Genomic DNA, 23,371 nt, shown 5'->3' with positions numbered 1-23,371 from the left:
CCTCTATGTCAGACAAACTGGCAGAAATTTTAGAATTAGTAGGCACTTGGATAAAATGGATAGATTGGGGAGAAGTTAGTGTGGCATTTGTAGGGAGAAATCACACTTCACAAATCTATTACAACTATTTGAAGTGTCAAACAACCCTTAGCTAAGGCTGAACTGGCTGGCAGAGTCACAAGGCTTTTAACAAGACCCCTCACCAGGAGGGCAAGACTTTTCACGAATTACAAACTTGTAATAATAGCAAACAAAGGACAGGACAAAATCTTCAGATTTTACAGTGAAGTGTTTTACAAACACTCAGGAGTGTGGCAGGGAGAGTGATCATGTTTGCTGATAATACATAATTACTTAGAACTAAAGCTGACTGCAAAGAGAGGCAGAAGGATCTCCCGGTACGGTGGGGATATTCAGTAAAATGGCAGATGAGATTTGATTTTGCCAAATGCAAGGTAAAGCATGCAGGAGAAAGGGACCCCAACCACAAGCGCACCCATTATCACTGCTCCAGAAAGTTTACTATGGTTTGGCCTGTACAAACATCAGCTTAGTGTTCACTAGAGACCAATAGGTAGGACTTATCACACACAAATAGCAAACAGCACAGAAAACACTCTTATGATTATATAAATCCCTGGTGTAGGGATTCTGTGTGCAGTCCTATCCACCTTGTCTCATGAAGGATATAGTGGAAAGACACGGAGGAGGAAAAAAGGCAAAGGAATGAGTGCCTTGAAGGGGTATGAGAGAGGGCTTTCAATCACGCATGGCATGGAGAATACAACATAGAAACTCCTCGTCAGGGACTGAAAATGTAAGAGGATTCAGCACCGTGCAGGTCATGTTCAGGGAAGAGGAGTCCATCCATGGCCGCTGGCAGTCCCTGACCCACTGGTGGCTGCAAGGAGGAGGGCACGCAAAGGGAAGGATCCCTACAGGCTCCCCTCTTCTTGCCCTAGCTCCCTAGCTATGGTCAGCAGACTAGGTTTGATGGACCTTTGATTTGACCTCAAAAAGAGCTCTTTCTACCCTATGCCATATCTTTAGCTGCCATTAGGGTCTATTCATACGCTCTTTTCTAGCTGAAGACCTTGCAATGCTGGCCTGCTCCAGCAGCTTGCCATGATCACCTCCTAAACATAATCCTCCCCTTTTCCAGCCCAGATTGCCCTTGGTCCTTCTCAGTCAAAGCCATATGTGTTAGTGAAGTCTATTTAAAGTGCTTAAGCTAAAGGGCCATGCTTGCACTGAAATGCTTTTGGGAATCAGCAAGCAACCTCTGCTAAAAGGAAGGCGGTGAGAAGCTAAAGGCACTGATGCCTTTTCATGCACGGCTACAGGATGGAAGAGACTTCCCAGGAGCACGTGTGTGAACCCGCAGTGGTTTATAAATCAATCCACCTCTTGGCTGGAAGCTCCCATTCTGGTAAAGAAGTTTTGGGTTTATTTAAATCTGTGCCCGGTCAGTACTTACTTTTGATTTACAAAACAAAAATCCATTCAAGCTAGGTGAAGTTATCTACCCTTGTTCTTAACTGCAACAGTTTAAACTCTGGTCCAAGATCCTGGTGGGAAACTTTTCCTGAGAAGTCCTACAATCTGGTGGCAGAGGAACCTATGCCATGAACTGAGGGTGGTTGGTTTTAGAGCGATAAATGAAACATCTCTTGTGACCAATCTCACTCTGAAAGTCCAAGAAGGCAAGCAGTAGATCTTGAAAGGAGATCTGGCCAGATAAAAGAGTATTTGATAATGACGGAGAGGTTTTGGGCTGTAATGTGGGTGGAAATACTAATGAAACACAGTACCAGAGAAGAGGGCTATCATTCTGCTGGGGTTCGAGCTATTTTTGTACTGTGTCAGCCACACCAATGTTCACAGCACCTCAGCTGTGTCCGTACATACCTCCAAAGTCTGTCACATAGGTACTATTTTGCAGAGATTTTCTAGTCCTTTTAACAGAGGAGTTTAGCTTTTCCAAAGAAAAACATGCAAAAATTCACCATAAATGACCTGAAATCCTGAAATACAAGGTTAAACGGCCAGGAGTGAGGGGCCTAGTTTCCAGAAAGCAGGTGCTTCAGGGCTGCAAAGGAAAGACACCCAAATTATGAGCTAAGCTGGAGCACCGAAGCTGCACGCAGGAAGGTATCCAGTGATTGTTGGAGAATAGCTTGTCTTGGTCACTGACCAGGATGATTGCATGTTAAAGTTATTGCTCTTCCCAGATATCCACCACGCACTACAAGTCAGTGGCCAAAATCAATTAGGAGTGATCACATCACACCACAGAAGGCAAATATACTGTCAGCCTTTCATTGAGCAACAGTACTGCTTATTAGCTTATTGAGGATGTAATAGGAATAGCAACGGGTGAATAGTTCATGACAGATTATTTATGCATCGGATTTCCTCCTATTCAGTCTGTTTGCAAATTGACCTTGACTTTCCCCGATACATTCATAATTCAGAACTACTTGGTAACTAATTTCGGTGGCACAGCTCATTTGAGAAGGCTCCATTTCAGCCTTCTGATATCTGAAAAGGGGGCTGTTTTTTTAATGACTCTTAACTCTCTCCATCCGAAGGTTTCAGGGTGGCCTGTATCATGCCAGAGATGTTTTACAGGGGCCTGTATCATGATGGAGATGTTTTATGGAAGCAGTGTGGCGAAATACCGAGGGACCCAGCAGCCAAGTGCCAAGAGCAGAATGCCTCCGCTGCCTTCTTTTGAGCTCAGTGCTTTAGCCCCTGAACTTAGCATCCACGGCCATATGCAAAGCCTGATGACATCCCTGAGCGCCTTCCCATTGACCCCTACAGGTTTTGGGTCAGTGCTGGATCTCCTCGCTCCTCTGTCTGTGATATCACAGCCTGCTTTCATATAAATGAGCGGTGAGGTCACACGTTCAGGCCCCCAGGTCTGAAAGCACTGAGGTCAAAACTCATTTCAGTCAGGGGAAATAGAGCAGAAAAGTGTTTGGCCCTACTCAGAGACAAGGGAGAGGAGAGGATGAGCTGGGCAAGAGCCTACATGTGCTTGAACAGAAAGCGTCTGATGTTTCGCAGACGTGGGGAGGAATGCTTCGTGAGATGCAAGGCGCAGCCCAGGCTGGATGAGCTGTTACAGCTCTTGCTTCAGAATAAAAGCCCAGCTCTCCCAAGAAAGCCATGTGCTCACGCAGAAGGGTCAAGGAAACACGCCACTTCTCCTAAAGCATGCCTGTGTTATCAAGTCTCGAGCGTGATCATGCTCTTCTTTGTGCATTCCCTGTGCAGCTGGGACCTGCAACACTGAAAAGGGACGAGCTTGTTCCTGACACCTAGGAAAAACCAGCTCAGAGGCGCTCCCGGCATGGGTAGTGCTGGCAGCTTCTGTTGGTGGTCTAGGGAAATTACTGACTAGACACAGCCACTTTTGCATTTTCTAGAGTGTCACAATTTGGGGTCATTTTGATGAAAGTCTGGTTGCATTTGAAGAGCTCTAATTATCCCTTCCAGAGATGTGAAGGACCAGCAGACTGTCTGCAGTATGTAGAAAGTTCAGGGTCACCGTGACCCAAGCTCTGAGTCAGACTGCCCAAAAAGTGTCCATCTCTGTGGGCAATGTGTTTGTGATTGCCCTGGTCCAGCCCCAAAGGCAAGTACGGGCCTGGGACAGTCCTGGAGAGGCAGATGGAACAAACGCAACACTCCTGAGACTCTGCGGTAGCTTGGGAAAAGTGCTTCTGCACTTTTGGGCCAAAGCTGTGAAGAGCAGGAATCTGGCTGAGGATACCTGCCCTGGCTGCTGGATGGGTAGTTGATTCAGCTGCATTAGGCCCAGCTCTCCCCAACATCTCTGCTCCACCACCCGATTAGGCAGCTCTTCTTACGTAGGGTGAGATCTGCACCCTGACCCTTGGATCCTGCCTGTTCCCAGGAGCAGAGGGAGGAAATAACTGTCCCAGCGACACAGCCATTAGCAATTGCGCAGGTATCGCTGGGACACTCTAGGAGCTGCAATTTGTAACAGGTATTTATCAATGTGGGTTTTCCTTCTGTCGTGCTGGGGCTCAGCCGTTGATATGCAGGTGTCGCACCTTTTTTTCTGCCATCCTTCTTGCAGGGCTTTGCCAGCCAGAGTCTTTAGTCTGACAGCAAGATGCTGGTAACCAAGTGGCAAATGTCCTAATAGGGCACTTGGGTGGTATAACGAGGCTGCTCAGGAGGTTGCATGACAGAGGACATGTTATAATGTTACTGGAAGCAAAAAAAAGCAATTTTGGTAGGTTGCATGAGAGCTCGGAGGTGTTTGGGGGACTAAGGGGTCTTGGAGCACCTGGGCCTGACCCTAAAGAAGGCTTGAGTGGTGAGACGGAGGTGTGCAGACATGTATGACTGCTTCTGGGGTTTTGTCTGTTTGTGTCTCTCTACGGTAAGACCAAGTTGGTATGTGACTTTGTACGGTGCAGCTTGCATACGCCCTCCGTGCAGAGGTGCAGCGTCGGTCAAATGTAGGCACAAAGGTGACATGTAAGTGCCGATGAAGTGGAGTAAACACTAGTAAAAGGGGCTGACTGCTGTGGTAGATGGTAATGATAGCCAGCCACCAGGAAATGGGAATATTTTCTGAAAGGAAAAGTTTTCAGCAGGATTTAAAAGCAAATAAAAGGAGCCCTTGAGAACTCCCAAATCCTACAAAGCTGTAAGTTCAGTAGGAGAGAAAAGCAAGTTCACGTATATTGTGGTGACAAATCAGATACAAGGAGATGGAAGAAGTTGCTCATACTGGCAAGCCCCGGAAGGGCATGTAGATTGCCCAAGCTCTCTTTAAAAAAATAAACAAGCTTTTTTTTTTTTTTTTTAAATAGCTTCACAGCTGTTTTTGCAGGGAGTTTCTCTGTCAGGAAGCAATGAGATCTTGCTGCCTGATTGATAAAACAGCCTTGGAGTAAAGAGGTTTCATCTGTTGTGGTCTTCAGGGCATCACTGTGTTCTGTAATATTAAAAAAAAAAAAAAAAAAACACCAAACCAAAAAAACGACTCTCTCTGCTGACTCATGCTCTGCTCTCTGGAAACTGTAGCCCTCTTGGCGATCCCCTTCCTTTCCACCCTCCACCCCTGGCATTTTTTTCCTTGACAGCAGTTTTCCAATTTTTTTTTTCTTTCTTCTTTTTTTTAAACTCGAGCTACATCCAAAAGAGTATAGCTTGTTGAAGGCAGTGTTTTGTCTCCTCTAATCCTATTGGGAACAGATGGAAGATTACAGAAAAGCATGCCAGTGTGGCTGGAAAAAATGCCACAATATCTATAGCTGCCCGTGTACTGTTGTCTCGCACACATCTAGCCATATGCAAGGCAGACCTGAGTGTTTTTTCCCCAATTACTCCCGTAAAGCAGCTTGAAAAGAGTTAGGGTGAGAATTGTGAACATTTCAAAACTGCTTCAATTTCAAAGCTTTCTGGAAAACAATACAATTTAAAACATTCAGTCGCTGGTTTTCCTAAACAATACTATTTTGGAGTGCTTTTTTCCTATTGAACTGATGTTTTTACTTGGGATGTGTTTGTAAGATGAAGGCTAATCTGTTCTAACAGTTGCCAAATCAAGACCTCTGATATTTTTCCCCTTTGAAAGATTTTTTTTTTTCCCCTTGTCGTCTTCTCAGTGCAGGCTAATGTGGAAAGTGTTTTGAGCATCCTTGGAACATGGTTTGCTCAGGGCAGAAAAGAGTTTCAGAACCAAGTTGTATTTTCAGAGTCCTCATATCCATCATCTCCTTTCAGCCTGGTCTTCAATGTCTAGTCTAGTTATTGACTGCTGTTTCCAAAACAGCAAACCCTTCAGGGGTCAGGAGTTCCTGGTCTGACTCGGTGGCCTCAAGCATCTCTGCTGAGAAGCAGAAGGGTGGATAAGTGGTGGTGGGGGACCCTTAAACATGTAACATTATTAATGTTTGGGGGACTATTTTTTTAAACAAAATCTAAAAAAACCCTGAGAAAGCCACAATAGTTCTTAACTTACCGTTATAATTTTGCAAAGATTACTTTGCCCTCTTTGAGATCCTTCTTACTCATCACCTAGTTGCTGCTTAGCATCCGATACTTATGACAGTTTCAAGTTGATCCCCCCCACCTTTAAAAACCCTTTTTCAGTTCCTTGTTGTTGTCACTGTGATTATTGTTGTAATAACAGCAATTATCGTTTTCATAATCAGAATGACAGACCATCTGGGTAATTTTGGCTTTGGGGATTGTAGTGACTAGTTCAGAGAGCTGGGTTGAAAGCATAACGTGTATTGGGATTTGGAGGAGGAGGAGGATATAATCCTATGTTTTTCCCAGGAACAGCAGGTCAAATGTGAATAAGCGTTGGCCACTCTAATACCGTTACTAAGTTTTTCTGTATCTGTTGTGTACCTAGCCATACTTTTAAGTTTCCCCTTCTCTTTGCTAGCTCAGAGTAGTGTAACTACTTGAGATTCTGAGGGGTTTTTCTTTTCTTTTAACAAAAGAAAAGCTTTGTCCTCAGTGTTGCAGAGAAAGTCATGACAAATGCAAAAGCAAATTAGATGTACTCAGTTGTGTGATTAGGCTGAATAATCAATGTCTTTAAAGCCTGGTGTTGCCAATAAAAATCCTTCACATATTTTCCTCTAATAATGGGTAGAGAGTGTGTTAATCCAGTAAATAGTCTGTTCAACTCAAACTTCTGCTTGCTCACTTGGCTATTGTGGGTTTCTTCTGTTTAGAAGTGTGATGAGTCCATGAATTCAGCTCAAAAGATGAAAGTGATGCTCTCCATAGCATTTTGGGAAGTTAAGTACTAGCATATCTACTGACAAGCCCATTTCAAATGTTCACGTCTGCTCTTTGGTGCTGTAATTTGCCCTGTTCGTTTCCTGAAATGGTCCATTCATTAGGACCTGGAAATTATAGGATGTTTAGGGAGTGGTTGTATTTCTTGTAGGATGCTCAGTATAGACCAATTTGTCGCTGAGTGCACCTGAAGTAATGGCGGGGGGGTGTTGGGAGTTTTTTGTGGTTTTTTTTTCTGTGGTAGTTGAGATTTGCGATGCTATAGGCCTCCTTGCATTTTTTCCCCATCTGCTTAGCTCTGTGACAAAATTCACATCCTAATAGAAAGAAAGGGAATTGGCCAGAAGTAATCTACTGAAGTTGTATCTTCTGCCTTGTCTCAGAAAGGCTTCTCATGAGAAATTTGGAAGAAAAACAAAGTGGGCCAGAATTGCAGTTTACAACCTGATCATCCGTAAACTAATCAGCAGAGTTGTTCCAGTTCATATAGGTTTGGATAGCTGAGATTCTAGCCCCAGATCTCTCATTTCTAGAGCAGCAACAAACAAACAACCTCCTTCGACATTCATCTTGTGTGGTAAATGACACACTTATTTGGTTTAAGACATTACTGCTTTTTCAGCCAAGGAGCAGCCACACGAGCTCGGGCTCTCTCTGTACAAAACAGGTGGCTTCTTATAACCGTCTTAAGGGAGCCAGCTTTATGGGACACTGAAATGGACTGAGAGAGAATAGAAACATCTCTAAATTGCTTTCCTCCCTTTGGAGAGGGACATGGGATTGTGTCTTTTTAAGCTGGTCTTTGCTGGACGCAGAAGAGCAATAAGCCTGCAAGATCACCATCCATTTCTCCAAAACTTGGGTGCACGGAGCCTGTGTGTGGAACTGCGTGATACACTGCTATCGCAGCCTCCCAGGAAAGTCACTATTTTTGTATGATGTGGAGCATTTGCCATCTGCCTGTTTGTCCCCTTGTGCTGGGGCACAAGCGTTTGAGGGCAGGCACCATATTGTTTTGTTCTGTTTCATACAATACTTGGCAAAGAGGAAAGAGAAGGGTGTCTTGGCTCTCTACCAGGTCTCCAGAGTGCTAAAATAATACTAACTCTGTAATAAATCTAAAATTTTTATTATTGTCTGACACTCTGCAGCTTATTTTGGCTCTGGGAATCTGCAAATTTGGACAACAAATGTAAAAACTTGTCAATGTGGAGCAAATGAGAGCACCCAGCTTCAGTCGGCTTAGCAAGACGCAACTATGAATCACCACTCCTTGGTGAGAAGAACACAGGATTTCCTGGAAACAAATTCAGGCCTTGACAGAGCTGTTTGATCTTCAACTGATGTTTTGTTTTTGTTTTCTAAGCAGCAATAACATCATCTTAAGCTATAAACAGACCATTTTTCCCTTGTCCTTGAAGTGAGTCATTAATTAGTTAATAACATGAATTAATTACTGCCTGTGCATAATTAAAGAGACCATATTTGTTTTATCTACCATGTTCTTTCTAGTAGTGCATTCATATTAATAGTTTCTCAATATTCAGTTCTCCTTGCCCGCCTCAGGATCAGCTCTCCCTAAAGCCTGCTACCACACCTGTGCCTGGGATGTAATGAAAAGCAACCATCAAGCTTACCCAGGGGTGAGATATGCAAAATAATTACTCTTGTATGACAAAAGGAAGGCCCAAGGGCTGGGTTCGCAAAAGGGTGCCTTGTTTTTTCCTGAAGGTTGGATCCCTGCCTGCCCTGCTCACCACGAGCCACGCTGTGATCTTGGGATGGGAATTTCAATGCTGAGTTTATGGCCTGAAACTTTCGACAATTGCTTTGTCGTATTTGGTGGATAGACAAATGGTTTGTCCAATTAATTACAGAGAAGATCTTGCTGATGGGGCTGTGGCCAGTTTATTGTGAAAAGCTTATGTGCGTATTTCAAGCTGCTAAAAGAGGACACTTCGTATGTGCTCAAATAAAATAGAGCTTATTCTTTGACCGAGGCGCTCCTGGTAGACATGCAGGGAAGAAACAAAAGCCAAACCAGCCTGGGAGTGCCTGTCCTCTTTCTGGGAAGGCAATTTAGTGCTTAGCTTGGGGTCCTTGTGCTTGGCTCTTGCCTCTTCCCTCAATGACCCTGTGTCCTGTTGACACGTGCCCTGAATCGGGTGCCATGGTTCATCCTTTGAACTAAGTTGCAGTAACCTGGTAGCAGCAATGAATGAGACATGCTGCTCAGACAACAAGCATAGTAACTTCCAGGAACGTATCCCTCTGCCAGATTCACTCACCAAATTTGTAATGGTGAAGACCAGTGCTGAAGCAGAGTGAATCTAAAAACCTATTCCGTGCTTCACAGCATCTCTTAGTAGCTCACCCATTATGCCTTTATCACAGCACACTAAAAATGCCTTTTTTTTTTTTTCCCTCGAACTGAATGGAAACCTGACAAACTCAAAGGGAAAAACATAATCTGTTGGTTTCCTTTAGTGAAGTGGTAAAACTGCCTCGGTTATTCTAAATTGCTCTGTGTATTTTGGGGACAAATTCTTGTCATTCTTGTGAAACTTTTGGCCAGTCTGGGCCATTAATGGGCATGGGTAACGTGGTCAGTCTGACCACAGTAGCTGTGCAGCCCAGAAAAGTTCAGACATCTCTTTTAAAAAAATGTGACTTTACCAGATTTCCATCAGATCCCTGTTGTTCTTTCACTATGTCCTTCCTCCCTCCATGTGGGCCTGGTTCAATTTCCACCAGTCTTCCAAAGTTACCTTTGGTAGGTGGGCAGGTGGATCCGGGCCAAGCATGGCCCTGTCCTGGCAGAGATATTAACCACCGCTGTGTCATGTGGCCAAGAAACGAGGGGCTACTGCCTTGTTACGTTATGTCTCCTGGGGAAATATGCATCCCCCATACCCTAACAGCAGGACGAGCCATAGATTTAGCACCAAATAGTCTGGTGATCCCTGAAATGGGGTACCAGTGAGAATAGGCAGTAGCAACCTGTTACAGGGATTGCACATCCAATATTTTGCCCTGTGACCAGTCCGTGGGGACGGCAGCATCCCTGCTGGGTGACACTAAAACCCACAGTGCTACTAATCTTAGCTGGACAGGGGTGAGAGACTTTGGCCAGTTTCTCTGGCTGCCTCTGGCTAGCGTGGTAAAACACAGACTATGAATGATAAGCTGCTCCTAGATGAGGCTAATTCCCAACCCCTCAGCCTGGCTCCTGCTCTGAAGTAGGAGATCTGTAACCTCTTAAAATGCTGCGTAACGCTGCTGGGTGCCCTCACCTTTCATAGCAGCGCGTAGTGGGATCTTGCGAGTGCTTGACTGCGGGTGATGTCCTGCAACAACAGGATTTCTGGTATTTGAGGGTAATGTGTTGGGTTTTGTTTGTGGGTGTGGGGTTTTTCTGTTTGTTTCAGCCCTTGTCAACTTGGTCCTATAACACAAGAAGAACTATTTCCCTTAGAATACTCTAGGCTGAGAAATATATATTAAACACTTTTTTTGTTGCCTTTCTTTGGATTAACCTCTCTTCTTTCTTTTTCCTGCTTTCCCCGAAGTGGAATTATTTGGGGTTCTTTCCTGGCTTTAGCCTCTATTTTCAGACGTACTTAATTCTGTGTTTTAAGCTGTTTTAACTTTAAGATTCAGCATATCAAAATCCCACTTGTGTCACCAGCGTTGGTCAGGGCTTCAGTATTTTTGTGCTGTGTGTGTGGCTTGCTCTTCACGGAGCATCACGCAGTGTTCCTGTGGCCATGACAGGCTTTGGATCCAAGGGGCACGTCTGGTCCCTACCCAGCCATACTAGTGTGGTTCAGTGAATAAGGATGGGGGGCGTGGGGTATATTGGGCTGCTGCTTGTGTTGTGGAGGGGTGGTAGTATGAGGGCAGTGAAGGGGAGGAAATTGGATGGAGAGGAAGGGGCGATCCTGACTTCCACCCATAGCTTCTTCCAGAGCCATGCTCCAAACCCCCCTGCCTGGCTCCTCTTGTCTGTCCTGGATCTTCATGGCCCCTTTTGTTTGTTGTTATACTGAAAAACATGGTGGGTTGTTTTGTTTTGTGATGTGTGTTTGTGGGGGTGTGTTTTATTTTGTGGTTTTTCCTTTCTACGTGACCAAGTGTGATCTGATTCTACCGCTGTAGGCGATGGGCTAAACCAGAGCTCCCTTCTCCCTTGCTGTCAATCTCTGAAGGATTTTTTATGCCCAGGTGTACTGCGTGTCAGACAAATCCATCCAGCGTGAACAGAAAAAACCCCTCCTTCCTTCCTGCTTCTAGTGTGTCTCCCCTGGCCCTTTATAGCCACAGATGTTTTGATGCTTTGCTAAATGTGGTGCATGCCCACAGCGGCAGCCAGCCGAGACATACGTCTGAACCAAGCACTTGATTCCATAGATGTCCACTGGGTCTTTTTTGTCGTAGGGGTTTTGGGGTAGTTTTTTTATATATGCTCCAAGAATTGACAAGCTTGAGAAGTGAGCTGTGGCTGGTTGTCACCATGTATGATTTGGGTGGTCCTTGGTGGGACTGAAGGGAGCTCAAGGAGTGAAGTCCTTCCTCCCCCATACCTCCCACTGAAAGATCCAGGCATTGCACTGGGGCTGGGTGGCTGGGACCAGAGGAAGTTTGGGCTAGTGAGGAGGGAGCAGGGCAGCAGTCCAAGCAGATTTGAGACTCTGCCAACTACTAGCAATGGAAATCTTGCTGATAGGTGGCTATCAGCCCATCCTGCCCCGGGTCAGCTTCCCTGCAGGCGTGAGTCCTCCTTCCTGCTCATGGCCCCAAGCACGCTCTGCTCCCAAGAGAGCTGATTGCAGCTTGGCCCTTCAGGCAAGAAGATTACACCAGCATGAGCTGATGTCATCATCTCATTCCCAAATGCTTTTCCACATGCTTGAGATGTGTTTAGCAGGTAAGGGAGAGCTGCCAACTGTCACGATTTGCAAAAGAAAAAGACTCCTCTGCTCTGTTTAGCTCCTTCTAGTTCATTTGACTCGGAGCTCCCCGTGGGCTAAGGAAGCCATGCAGGCATCTCTGTGTCTTCCTCCTGGCTTTAACCCCCCCCCCCCCCTGCTGTGAAATGTTAATGCTGGCTTTGCTACCTGAGTGTGGGATCATGCTAGCCAAAAGTGTCAAGGCATTAAAAGCATTATGGAGAGCTTCTACAGCCCCAGAGGTCCAAAGGCCACTGACTCTCCTCTGTGTGTGGGATGGAGGAGTATTTGAGGGAATTGAAGAGCTGTGTGTTCGGGGTGTTTTTTCTGCTGCTGTCTCGCAGGAAGATATACTGAGAGCCACTCGAGCAGAGATTGTGACCTATCTGTCCTCTGTAAGAGGTGTGCATGTTGCCAGTAGTCAACATGGACTCGACCTCTGATTATGAGCTCTTGAATGCAGGAGAAGTCCTGGGAACTGCACAGCAGACACCAATACCCTTTCTCAGCTGCAGCTTCTTTCTCCTCCCCCTCACACCCTCTCTTTGCTCTGGAGAAACCAGCCTGAGGCCATGAACCAGCAGTGAATATTGACACAACCAGCCCAGTAGCATGATGTGCGTTCCCTGCTGGGCCAGAGGCCCTGGTGAGAGGAGTCTTTTGGTCCCAGCTGCAGGCACCGCAGTGGTCTGTGTGATGTCTCAGATCAACCAAAATGGTGGTGGTTGGGGCCAACGCTTGCTACTGCGTAGTTTGGTCAGGTGAGAGCAGATCCCCTGTTCCCCAATCAAGAGGGCATGAAAAACATGTTCTTGTATCTAACGCGAGCTTCCCAGTAGGCTGTGTGGGATGTGAGGAGTTTTACAGGGTGTCCCAGGTGATGTTCAGTGCTTCATGCTGACCCAATGCTGCTGTCCCTCGTGTGCAGCACGAACCCAGCCAGCTGTAACCCGCTGCGATCCTCTCGAGCTGCGTGTGGGGCGTGTGCATGCTATGGGGACTTGGGGGGTCATCCTCACAGTTGGCTGGGAAGAACCTCTCTTGTTCATCACTGCGGAAAAAATGTGCTTTGCTTCCTGAAAGCAATATTTCGCTGCTCTCCAGGGAAAGCGGAGTGTGAAGGGCTGTCGACAAGAATGAGTGCTGATATTACCGCCCTCTCCTCCTGTGGAGGAACACGGCTGCGGGCAGGGCTCGAGTTTGGACAAAGAAGAAGCGAGGATGGGACTTATTCTCACGTTCTGCTGAACTGGCCCAGTGTGTGGCTGGGGAGGAGACGTGTCTGCTCCTCCTGTATCCAACCCAGTTGTCAAACGTTATTGCCTCAGCCCACCTTCAAGAGCAACGCCTTACTTCCTTGGAGCTCCACAGAGCTTGCTCTGGTTTTAGCTGAGCACAGCTGAAAGCATGTGAGCGACTGGTGGGCTGATCCTATATCTGTTTCTAATAATGTCTTCTTAGAGAGACCACTTCTAAGTGACTCTGGTCCAAGCATGCATGCTAAGCTCAAGGTACAAGTTTACGAGACACTGTCCACGTTTGCTGCTGCCTTCCCTGTAGACACTCATAATCAAAGAGGCACTGGAGATGAGAGACTTGCATTTCAGTTCACAGCCACTCATAGGTGAGACCTTATGTTTCCTCATGTGCTACTGCAGTATGTGAGAGCAAATGAAGAAATAGCTTATGAAATCCTTCTTTAAAACTTCTTTTAATGTGAAATCCTTTCTAGGAATTTGGCCTCATGCAGCATTTCTAGGCTTGACTCTTGGTTTAGGAACAGCAGGAACTGGGGAGATCACGCTGATTTTTTTTTTTTTTTTCCCTCTTCTTTATCACAGATTTCCTGGGTAAACCTGCTCAATTTTGCTTCCCCTATAAAATATGAGGAATGATAAAAGCTTTGTACTCTTGCAGAGATTGCAAGGGTCCATGCCAGTAGATGCAGCTGGTAATGAGTGACAATCAGCTGCTGCATGTGGTGACAGGTCCCTAATCAAAGAAGCTTGTTCCAGCCTGACCCAAGTGGAACCAGAAATGGCACTGAGCTGGGAAGCAGGGCATGACTGGCTGTCATGCTTGTGGGGCCTTTGGACTCTGTGTGAGGTGCGTCTGACAAAAGACATAAGGAATGGGCTTGGCAGCTCCTAGCAAGCTCTTAAAATGAGGAGGTAAAACGGGGATAAGCAACCTTTCTGGATAAGGGAGGTTAGATTAAAAACAACCACTTAGTTCTGCCACTGTTGCAACATGGATCTGACACAGGGCTCTTCTTACATCCTCTAAAGCCTAGGTACTTTCTTCTTCCCCATCTTTGATTCTTAGTTCTGATCAGAGTTCTTGATGATACCCTCGTGTGAATCAACAAGCTGTTCATATCCATTTGATATTGACTTTTCAGGCTTCAGTGAGACTGGACATGCAAATAAAAGTGCCATGAGAATCACACGACCTGAGGCTGAAAATACGGTATCACAGAACAGTGTTTCTATTGTGAGCGCAACCACAAAACAACAAGAAACTCATCTCATGATGATTAGCTGTGTGGGTGTTCTTGTTTTTAAACACAGATTTCCATATGCAAGAGATGTGGGCAGTTCCCACTTCATTTATCTTTGCTGTTGAGTTCATGTACAAACAACCCAAATTCCAGATATGTTATTTCATGTTGATAAAGTGAATGGGATCCCATAATACATAGCTCCTTAAAGCTAGGTTAAGCGACCCTAAAACTTTGAGGGGCATGTTCTGAACTGACGTAAACTGAAATTAATGGGATTTCTCCTGACTCTGGCTTTCCGTATGTTGCTTTAACCACGGCAAATTCAATAGAGCTGTGCCTGTTTCTAGAGTATCTTGTTGCCCCCTCTTTTTCTTTCAGGTTCTTTAAAGAAAGTAAATGTCCTGTATTTCTAAAGGAGAGCAATGAAGAACACCTCCAGTCTGTGGAGAGATAATATGTTATGGCATCCTTTAACATATCAGATGGGAGGGTGGGGAAATAGACAACAACAACAACAAAAAAGCTGAAGGACAGGCTCTGAATTATGTTCTCTGTGTCTAATGATCTCAGCCTTGTGAGATGTCCACGACCTGTCTAGGTGAAGGGAAGAGGGAAGTTGGAAGAACATCTATGCTTCTGGAAGAAGTGGTGTAACAACTCCTGCCTTGCCAGCACACCCAGGTACCCCTCAGGATAGCAGTGGCTGGCCATATTTGCTCTGTTTCTGTCTTTTGGGAGACAGAAAACCAAGCTCCAAACAGTAGGTTCCTCTAGTATCTGAGGATACTAGAAGCTTTCTACGGGGCACATCTACCTAGAGTCAGGCTTCTTGACGCTCTTTGCAAAACTAAGGGATTTTGTAGGAGGAAAACAATATAAGGTCTCCTTTTCCGCCATGCTTTTCAAACAATTGGGTAAGACGTCTGAAGTGAGGAGTCTTACCATAAATTATTGTTCTTGGCTGATTCTCATGTTCTGTTTCCAGCATGCAGCTCTTGCTTTGTGTTTTTTCTCCTGTATCTATGCTATGCAGATGACGTTATTTGCGATTAACTGAGAGAATGCAAGGAAAAACTTAGTCAGCTGAGTAGAAAATCATGTGTCTCCCCCTCAGTGCCAGGCAGGCCTTAGTGAGCTTTTGGATCGAGCTATTTCATGGTCTTCAAGGCTGAAACTGGCTCCCAACAATACCCACTCTTACTGTTATTCCAGTGATGACTAATTCTAGGAGCGGATGTAGTGGGGGGAAAACTGGCTGAAGAGCTGCTCAGGAACGTCTCAGACATTCATGTTGTGGATATAGGACTCATCAGCATCACTCAAAAGCAAAAAGCATCTCCACAGTTATATGTTCTCTTCCACAGCAGCTTTCTCTGAAACAAGAGAAACCTGAATTAGACCACTGATTTAAAGGAGTCCTTTTTGCCAAAGCACAATGGAAAGGCAGAGAGGTACACGGGGAGGAAAGGAAGGTCCTGGGTGTGCTGAACCTGAGGGGGGGACCCAAAGCTTCAGGGTGCCAAATTTAATATCATAAGAGGCTGCTAGCAAGAGGTCTGCTTTCCCCAGAGGAGCTTCCCTGTCTATCTATAAGTATGGAGGCTGCTTCTCTACCCTCTGACTTCTTCTACCAACTTCTCTAGCCTGCTTGCTTTTATACATCAGCCCTCTGCATGCTCCCTACCATGTCCTCCCCTGAGGAGGGTCCAGCCCTGGCTCTAACTCCTCCTGCTCATGGTGTGCCTGGAAAGATTAACTCTTATTGTCTCCTTTCCATTCACAGTATCAGTGCCCAAAAAAGGACAATTCCAAATAGATTAAAAGGACAAAGAGCTTGCAATTAGGCCTTCTTTGAACTGAATGATTGAGGTTTCCAACTGCCCTGCTAGGTAGGTAGCTGAAGAGTGAAAAGAGTTGTTACAAGGGCAGCAAGGAACCCTGTGGAGTAGTTCCCCGCCACTTTAAAGCCAGACATAATACCGAGTTAAAGGGCTGGCTCTCAAGCCCTTGGGAGCAGTAAGGGAGACCCCCGCTAACGGTGGACGCAGCTCTCTGTGCATTTGGGCAACAGCCACAAGTCACAGGCAGAACTGATCTTTCCTCTGTAGTGAAGGCTTTAGAAAAACAAAATGCAGGAGTGAGAAACGTAAGGCTTTATCCCCTACTTTCAAAACTAAACCTAAGCCAAGTAGTGCATTTTTTCCGCTGTATTTTTTTTAACTGATCTTTTTCTCATAGCTCCATTTCCTGAAGTGATTCCATTTCTCAAGGTCATCCTAAGGCTGCAGTCCTCATGGTATCGCTCTTCCAGCGGCCTCCCTGGCCTGGTGGGCCTGCGTCTGAAAACTGTTAGGGAGGGTAAGAAGCAGTGATAGCTCATCCTTGCACCAAGCTGTGCTTTCCTTATTATTGCCAGTATCTCCAGCTATACCCTTCTGTGCTTTGGGGCTTGCAGACTAGCATGTTGCTTCTCATTCTCAACTGAAGATGGAAATTTGACCTCATGTTGGAGGTTTGACTTCATGTTTCAGGGTTCAGAAGTTAATCCTGAAATACTGTAACTATATTTGATATTTCAGGGTCCTGTAGAGCACCTGGCAGGATGGCATTCACTCCCTGACTGAAGACTCTACTTGAGTGACTTTAGCCACTGGAAGCTGGGTGTGAAGTTTCTCCAACTCGTTTAGAAGCCTGGAGCTGCCTTTTGCAAGCGCTCCATTCAGAGTGCCAGAAATCAGTGTGACTGCCTTAAAGGACTATGGGCTAGATTAATGCTTCATTGGGGAGAGGTCAGTGGTGGGGCCGAATGGTTTCTTTGTACTCAGATGACTGGTTAACTCTATTTTAGGTTCCTGACTCTTCTCCCTATTATTCTCCCTTGTTCTCTAAATCTAATGAGGCCAAAACAAAGACTAAAACCAGGAACTGCAGCAGGGGAGAAAGCTGAGGGCCTGGGTCTGGCTGTCATGGAAGAAATCAATTGGCCTTTGTACTCTTGAGATAAGTAGCACAGGGGGATAAGAGTTTGTGGCTTAAGTTTGTAAGTTCACAAATGTTATCTGCTTTGAGAAAAGCAAATATTTGATCAATCGCACTGGATAGAAACTTTGGGAGGGGGGGAAAATATGTACACAATCTTGAATTTGTGCTGTTATTGTTCTGATGTTGTCGGGGATGTCTCTGGCTTGAACTGGTGTATGAAGGGTCTGGTCAGCAGCATGTGAAATGCCCCTGATAGAGAAAGGGTAAAAAGTTCAGCATTAAAAAAGAAAACAGTCCCCACTTTCCCCAAAGGAGAAGCCCCTAGCTTCTGTTTCCACAGAAATCTTCTGGATGTAGGTAGGCATCAGTGTTTAGGTGTGTTGGGAGGAGGAGGTAGGAAGAAAGGGAAGTTCATAGGGTAAATCCTGCTTGCTGCAACACTTCTGCGGGCTGGCAAGCGCTCATGGTCAATCTCAAGGACTGCTTGCCGTGGGAGAAGAGTTTTGAAAGATATACAGAATTTCAAAGCAAGAGAATTTTCTTGTGCCTTGTTCCATGTTTGAAAACAAGACAAAGCTGCTCCTTGCACTTTATTTCCTGAAGCCATTTCTGTATTGGCTGCTTTATTAGAAAGGAAGCATGGAAACTTACAGGAAGGGAATAAAAGCCCAGCCTAATCATCAATGTTTACCAAATGTGGGGATATCTCTAGTGGCTCAGAGCAAAGGTTCGTTTTTTCCCAGCATCCTTCTTCCACAAGTGACCAGTGTTGGATGTGGAGGGGAAGAACACAAGAATAGCACAATACAGAGTGAAATGTCCATGGTCTTACCTACCCAACATCCGCCAGTCCAGCCTGGGAACCTCTGGAGCCCGAAGGCTGTGTCTACATCTTTGGTCTGATTTACTCCCTCGTGTATTCTGAGATGACTACCAGATACCAAATTTTAGTAGGTTCCTTTTCTACTTAACAGCATTTTACATACCAGAAATTCTTTCAACAGTCTCCTTTTGTAAGGTTAAACATATTTAGATATTAATAACACTGAAATGAGTTCATTGTCCGTTTATTTTCTCCGCAACTTACTAGCAAGAAAAGTATACTTTTACTATTACAGTAGATCTTAGAGGCCAGATCGCTCATTCAGAATTATGCGTTGTTCCTTGCTTTTTCTCAACAACATACCAGCTGAGAATCAGCTCGTGCAACAAACCCACACGTGTGGGTGTAAACCCAGCCAGGATACAAATAGCCTTTTACACCTCTTGGTGTGTAATTCCCTGTTTTCCTTCAGCCCCTGGTGAAAACAAAAATTTGACCAAATACTGTCTTGCCTACCACAAATAGGGACTGGGAACAGGGCTCTGCTGTCAACAGACACCCCCCAAGCCCCAGTAACTCTGAAGCCTGCAAATATGTCAGAGAAACAGTGAGAAGAGCAAAGTTAGGATAGGGTGGGTTGGTGGCTGTGCTCAGGAAAGCATCACCAAGATCTCCAATGTCCACCAAGGGTGTTAAATTCAAAGTATGTTTTGCAGAGGAGTGGAAGAAGTGACGGGTGAATTGCAGTCATCTTCCTCCCGTGTAGCTGAAGTGGGAGTCCAGGAAGAATCTCTGAAGTGTGGAGATAAACCGTATCCAGGGAATATTGCAGCAAGTGAATATTGCAAAACGCATCTGGGGAATACGTCTGCAGTACTTGTGATAGATGAGAGAAACTCAGACCTTGCCATCTGTCTCTAATTCTTGCAATTCAGTGAAAATGGCTCCTGAGCTGATTCCAGCCAGGCAGAGATGTGCCTTGGACCCTTCAGGAGTTAACCTATGCGGTCCCCAAGACATGTATATGTATTTGAGGTGCTTTTCCACCAAGATTTTCCTTGACATATTTTCCATGCTAGGTCTCTTCAGTGCCAGACTTTCTCCTGCATGTCTCCCCCAGTTGGGACAGCATCTCTCCCATCCCCTGTGCAAAGCTGTGGACTCTCTGATCTCACCCTGGCTAGTTGACCTGGCTTATCCCAAATCCAGTGAAGAGCTGGGCCGTGTGCTGTGGCTGGCTTGGCTCCCTGCCATCATTCCCTGTGGAAACACACCTCTCCTGGGCAGCAGCTAGGCATTTCAGCCTCTGCTCCACCGGCACGTGAACTGCTGTCCCCAGGTGAGCTTATGGCTACACTTTTTGTTCCCATGAGCTTGATATGCCAGGTATCTGCTCATGAATAATTGCAGGCAAGGTTTCTTCTCCAACATTTGCAATAAGCCTGCTTTCACGGGTGTTTTTCTGCTGAACGTGAGCTCTATTCTACTGAAGCAGTGCCAGATCAGACTTCTCCAGTCTGAGGTCTAAGCAAAAAAAGGCTCTTTGTCTTTTAGCTCACACATCAGACTGATGTGTAATATTTAATAGTGCCTGCTACGGGACACCAAAGAGTTAAGCTGTTGCTTTGGCTAAAACCTATCCAGGAGAAATGCAGTACATTTAATTCTGCTGTATCTGGACTCTATGGTAGGTCTAATGGCATGAGGTATTGTGCCGTGCAGCCATTCGGTGTTCATTCAGACTGATGTCTGCCTTACATTTTGAATTATTCGCAGTAAGTACAAACATGTGCAGTGCATTTTCTTACATCTTATTCTAATTGTATGAGTTTTTTTAAATAGACTTGCCCCTTTGCTTCCCCATTCTGCCATCCTGGGAATCTGGTGGTGTTCTCTTTCTGGCACAGCTGTGCTTTTTGGGACTGCAAAGCCCTTTCTCTGCTTTATCAAGGTCCGCTGCAGCCCACCAGGTCTGCTCTTGCAGAGCAGCTTCATCTCACACCCTGCAGCAGGCAGAGGCAAGAGTTTTCTTGCAAAAGGAGCAGGGATTCAGACTGCAAGATGCTCTGGTTTTTTGAATGCATGTCCCTTTGCAATTCTGAGAGCGGAGCCCAGCAGGATGCAAAATTTGCACACTGGCAGTGTCACCAGCTCTTGCAACTCTTGTTATTTTGTGCTTGAGGACCTTGAGATAAACTGAAGAGGTGGAAAAAGTTAATAAAACCCTAGCTATCACAATTGTAGATTCAAAGCCTGAAAATATAACCCTACTGTCTGACAGACTGAGATCAAAAGAACCCAAGTATTACTACTTGGTAGGCCACTTGCCTTATTTCTCAAGGTTTGCTTCAGGATTACTTGTAGTGCTTTGCAGTTGGCAAAAGGGTGGGTGGTAAAATAGCAAGTCCTGGTATGTGTTTCAGGTGTGTAATCATATCCTCAGACAGGCTGTCAGCCTTGGGGCGAGAGTGAGCTGTCCTGAAAATTGAAAGCATTCGTATAAGCGACAAAAGTGATTGAGTGGCTGAGGAGAGACATCCTCTTTAACTTCAAAATTGCGTATTTATGTGAACTGAACCAGTAGGATTGTCAGTTAAGGTACTTGTACTTTGTTTCCCTGCTCTGTCGTACATCCTCCCTCCCAAATCTTATGGTGGTGAATATAAGATGAAGGGACCAGTGCTGTGGGGGATGGAGATGCCTGTTCAGAGCATAAAACCCACTTGAGAAGATCTGCTCTGGGACTAAAGGAGGCTTAGAGAAGACCAAGGTGGCAGTCTGGGCAAGCATGTACCAGCATCCATGTGTGCTTGTGCACATGTGTGGCTGGGGGCAGGGGCTGTTGTGGGGATGTTGCTTGGCTTTGTTTGTTTTTATTTTATTCAAATAAACATTGTGGTCCTATTCTTTGATGGGCTGAAGGACATGGGAGCCTCTCTTTCCCAGATACTTTTTCTGGGAATCTACACTCTGTCCCCAGAGCGCAGAATAAATAAACTAGAAACTTTGGGTTTTAAAAACAAAATAAAAAACTATTGTTCTGCCTTCCCCCCTGCCTCCTTCCCTTCCCACCATCTCCCCAGCTGCCTTGACCAGAGCATCCCTTGGGAACTCCTCCGTCCCAGCCGTGCCGGCAGTCCTGAGATAACACATCCCACCATCTCCTCCTGCTGAGATGCAAGGGCAGCACTCGCTATGTCCTTGCCTCCATGTCCAGGGCTCTAGAAACCAGCCCCAAATCAGCAAAACGCTGGTTTGTGGTTTCAAGGGCCGCTGCAGCCCATGGATAACCAACATAGTGGTCCGAGGTGGGACTGCAGCCTGGATTAGACCTGCTGGCTTTAAACTCTGTCACAAGTGAGCGACAACAGCCTAGTTAGAAAAGATGAGACTCTGGTGCGGGTGGATGATTTTCCTCTCAACTTTCAGGAGAGTTTATGGACTTTTTAAAAGACCTGGTGTTAGAAGGACTACAGGTACCAGTACCGGTACCTGGGTTGAAGCAACTTGCAGAGGTTGCAAGGTAACTTGCAGAATTGATATTTCGGAGTGTTGCCAGCATCTGAGCCAGAGAGAGAGTGAGATGTCACTAATTTGGGGATCAGACGCTGTCAGGATACTGAGGTTTAGCTGTTGGTGTGCTGCACGGGGGCAAGCAAACTCTTTGGGTGCCACTGGGGAATAACGGACATCAAACTCCTCTGTTTTACACTTGAATATGATCACACGAGCTCACCCAGTGAAAGCTTTCTCTTGTCAGTGTTTCACATCATAGCTAATTTATATAGTGCCTGGTATAACAGATCTCTTTTCAGGCCTCAGAGACTTGGACAGGATTTGTATTCATGAACTGTTGTGACCAGTGGTTAAAATGGGAGGAGCAGGAAATTAGAGTGTCTCTGGTATGGCAGGGAGGGGGAAAAATCTATTTGCCAAAAGAAAAACCTACCCCAAACCATCGAGCCTTGCCTACTAGGAGAGGAAGAAAAGGTAGCAGGGTCTTCTGAGTCCCAGGCAATGCTAGTATGGCATATGGGGGTGTAGATGCTATGATCATAAATTGTTATGAAAGCTGGTGACAGCTTTTCACCCAATGTTGCAATTAAAAAAAAAAAAAAAGACTCCAGAAGGGCACTTGACTGGCTCAATCACTCAAGGCAATTTTGGGTGAGAGCAAAGCTCTGCTAATTAACATTAGCTGTCGTGCAGCTCGGATCCTGTTGGTTATTGCTGGATACCAAAGACATCAATCAGACATTGGTGGCTGATTTAAACACGTCGGCAAAGTTAAGACACAAGGCAGCAACTGGAACAATTTGCTGCAAGCGTGTGCCAGTGCCAACTCTAATTACAATCGCTAACAAGCTTCGTTCTACAAGCTGTGTGATAGGTGGAGATGGGGCATCTTCACTGAGGCCCTTCTATGAATAAAACAGTCAGTGGAGCGTGTCCCAACCTGTGGGCTGTGGCCACAGAGACTGTGGGAGAGGAAACAGCAGCTAGGAAATAGGTGGCTGTCTTTAATTGCCACAACACCACAGCTCCCCAAGGCTGCGGGCACGAGTGGTTGTAAGGAACCGTGCGTTTCTCCTGCACCTCCCACCTCTCAGGTGTCCCCAAGCACAGGGAGCAAGACGGGCAAGTCTGGCTCTGCACCCCTGCGTGGTTCTGGGAATTACAGGGAAGGAGCAGTTATTTGCAGTGAGTAAATCGGACAGCGCTCCCTGCCTCATCCTGGAAAGACTGAGCTGCTGCCAGCAACTGTTGGTAGTTACGCTTCTCTTGAAAGTGTAAATAGCTGCAAGAGGCTCTGAGGGCAAGGAGAGGAACTGGACGATGAAGGCAGATGACCCTAAAACAGGGGGAGAGTAGAAAAGTACTGCAAATACCGAGGTACAAGCACTACCCTGAGCATCGCTCAGCTCCTTCCTAAAGCTCTGCAGGAGCCCAGGGAGATGTTCATGTTCCTGTGGTGCAAGAAATGGTGCTTAAGTCCTTATCACAGCTGGGACTTTGTGCTGCATGTTTGGGAGAGGCACCACAACATCTTCCCGAGGTCTTTGGCAGAGTTTGGGGCTTTTTCTTATCTCATGAAGGACCATATTTTTCTCCAAGATAATAATGGGCTCTGATCCCAAAACCCCTTTCCACGTGGGGACTCTTTCTATAATAACAAGCAGATTGGTAAGTGAGGGTTGCACTGGTTTTACTTAAAAAAAAAAATCATAAAAATGAGAGTCTAAGGCCCCTCACCCCTACTAGGTGCAAATCAACAACAACAACAACAAAATTCATCTTGTCCTTAAAAAT

General features: G+C 45.7%; 1 long non-coding RNA gene across 2 annotated transcripts in view; it reads right to left on the bottom strand.

Moving 5' to 3' along the window:
• Positions 1 to 23,371, bottom strand: part of LOC142414269 (uncharacterized) — a 37,534-nt gene that overhangs the window by 5,931 nt on the left and 8,232 nt on the right. Inside the window, exons 2-3 of one of the 2 annotated variants that reach the window (XR_012777000.1) lie at positions 15,458 to 15,629; positions 15,199 to 15,309 (exon numbers count right to left, since the gene is read on the bottom strand). This is a non-coding gene — a long non-coding RNA (uncharacterized LOC142414269). The remainder of the gene's footprint in view (positions 1 to 15,198; positions 15,310 to 15,457; positions 15,630 to 23,371) is intronic. The other variant, XR_012776999.1, reaches the window with a different exon arrangement.

This window comes from Mycteria americana, chromosome 9 (genome assembly GCF_035582795.1).
Source record: "Mycteria americana isolate JAX WOST 10 ecotype Jacksonville Zoo and Gardens chromosome 9, USCA_MyAme_1.0, whole genome shotgun sequence".
NCBI classification, from domain to species: Eukaryota; Metazoa; Chordata; class Aves; order Ciconiiformes; family Ciconiidae; genus Mycteria; species Mycteria americana.
This window is presented reverse-complemented; position numbering and strand designations above follow the sequence as displayed.